Here is a 2,674-nt window from a genome sequence, read left to right as displayed (position 1 = left end):
TCACAAAGCAGATGTACAATGCATGCATGGTGGGGCCGGAAATCAGGCTTTGGGTTTGAACGAAGTTTACATACAGTCATGTTGACTTAGAAAGACATCTAAAACGGCTTCCCTTGTATAGATCAGGCCTCTAAAGAGGTTTTTTTTTTTTTTTTTCTCACTACTTTCTTGCCATAGGAGGTACTTGGTGTCCAGAAAGCTTTTGCTTAAACTGTAGGGAAAGCATCGGAATCCGTTTTCATTTCTACTACAGTACAAGGGTGCATATGAATCGTCACCACTGATGCTGGAAATTCCCCGACACGAGTTCCTCTGTGACCTATCAGCAGCAGCAAAGACATGCACGCGTCCTCCATTTGCTCCACCGTAGCCGTCGGTGTTCCACGACCAGATGCTCCAGTGCAGCCAAGGGCGCGGTGGACGTAAAAAAAATCAGTGCCCTGAGAGCCACCACTGAAATTAAGTGTTGCTTGTGGGCACCAGTCAAGTGACTTTCTAAGGGGCGTGGTAACAGGAACTACCAAGCGAATGAGGTGGAGCGTTTGACGGGAAGTGACACAGTGGCCACACGGTGGCGCAGGATGATGAGCGACTGACTCCGTTCTGCACGAGGGCCCATCACTGATGCCCTTGAAAGCTCTCTTTGCAAACACTCGTGTCTTCTTCCTCATTCCACAATCTGTGGCCTTTTCCCCCGCAGTCCCTCTTTCCTTTCGTAATGTCGCGGTTCCCATGATTACGATGGTGGATTCCTTTTCTCCGGGTTGACCCTGATTGCTGGCCTGTCCTCGGCAACCCCCTGCTTCTGGAAAGCGGTTCCTCCAGTGAAATCTGCAAGACCAGTGGAAGCTGAGCAAGGCAGGGGGCAGCCCGATCCCCCCTCCCCCTCCCCCCCATTTCACCCATCAGGTTGGGGTCTGGGAGTGCCGCTTAAAGCTGCTGGCATGCTTTATGTCACCTTCACAAATTTCCTGAGTGGCGTCACCCTCAGTTTTTCAGATGATATGATCTTTTACAGAGGACAGAGATGTGGGCATTGAAATTGGGAGAGAACCACCAAACCACCAGGGGCCTTCTCTGCAAAGCCCTGGGTACTGTCCCACTCTGGAAGGAGGCAACCCTACATGGCACCCCGAACTCTGCCTTGATTGTCCCCATAGCTGGGTGGATGAGGAGCCCCCCGGGAGGCTCGGACATCTCGAATGGAGAGTTATCTTCTTCCCCGTCTTCCTCAAAATGAAGCCTGTTGTAGAAAGTCCCCGCTGGCTCCAGGAACATGTCAGCCACCACACCTTTGCCGTCTACCCTCCTCAAAACTCAGTTTGCATCAGGGCTTATCCCAAACATAGATTTATTTAGAAAATACAGCTCACTGGGGTGCCTGGGTGGCTCAGTCGGTTAAGCGTCCGACTTCGACTCAGGTCACGATCTCGCGGTCCGTGAGTTCGAGCCCTGCGTCAGGCTCTGGGCTGATGGCTCAGAGCCTGGAGCCTGCTTCCGATTCTGTGTCTCCCTCTCTCTCTGCCCTTCCCCTGTTCATGCTCTGTCTCTCTCTGTCTCAAAAATAAATAAACGTTAAAAAAAGAAATTAAAAAAGAAAAGAAAAGAAAAGAAAATACAGCTCACTGATGTGTAACTAAAAATACATAAATACACCCCCAAACCAAAATCTAAACAGATGTCCCACTCTGTCCCGCTTCAGATAAAAAGTGACCCATCTCTTTCAAAGAGGGGGGAGAAGCTGGGCTAAGTAAGAATAAAACATTGGGAAGTGGGGGAGAGGAAGGGCGTGTTTTGTTTTCTCCTTGAGAGACAGGAGCAAACCCTAGGAGCAGAATGCAGCCGCCTCCAAGGCCCTGGGGGAGTGTCCCTGAGACCCTGCACGTTGCTCCCAGCCACTCCCCAGAAGACAGAACAGTGAGCCTGTGCCCTGTACACCATCTGAGAAGCCCCTCTCTCCAGGCAGGTGCTGCTTGCATGCACACCCACCCCCGAGGAAAGGGGCAGGGAGCCCCCTCTGTGCAGAGATTCAGGGACTGAATAGGAGCTCAGACGTGGAAACAGGACAGGAAAAGAGATTTTCTTCAAGAAAACCAGACAAGCAGAGACATGGAAATATGAAAGCAGATTTTACGCCCAGAGAAATAAATACGCTAAATTGATTTCATCGTAACCTCGTGTTATTCCTGTGATGGAATGTGACCCTGGAATGAGAGAATATAAGTCAAAAGTGCTTTGTGCAGATCAAGCGGCAGAGACGCAGAGAACCTCAATCCCACTCGGGTATCAGGGCTCAGCGAGATACCGTGTCTGTGGTTGTTCAGCAGACACCGAGAGCCTTGGTCAAATACTTGGCGGTAACTGTAATAAAATGTCTCCTGGCTCAGGGGCCCTCACCTATATAATATAAAGTTTCCGTAGAGTATAATTGGGAAGAAGTTTTGTCTCATTTCCTGTGTCACCCAATTCCAGGCCAACCATCTCCATTCCTTCATGGGCTGTCCCAGCCTTGCCACCGGCCACTTTCTATGGTTCCAAACCGTTTCCCTGAATCCCAGGACACGGCCAACATACTGGCCTCAGGGAGGCAGGAATGTCTCTTTCTACTGTGTCAGTAGCATGAATAAAGACCCCTCCCTTAATCCCATACAGCATCTTTGAGACCAGGCTGAAA

The sequence above is a fragment of the Panthera onca genome, chromosome F1 (genome assembly GCF_046562875.1).
Source record: "Panthera onca isolate mPanOnc1 chromosome F1, mPanOnc1 haplotype 2, whole genome shotgun sequence".
Classification (NCBI taxonomy): Eukaryota; Metazoa; Chordata; class Mammalia; order Carnivora; family Felidae; genus Panthera; species Panthera onca.
The sequence above is the reverse complement of the archived record's forward strand: the minus strand, read 5'-3'. Positions refer to the sequence as shown.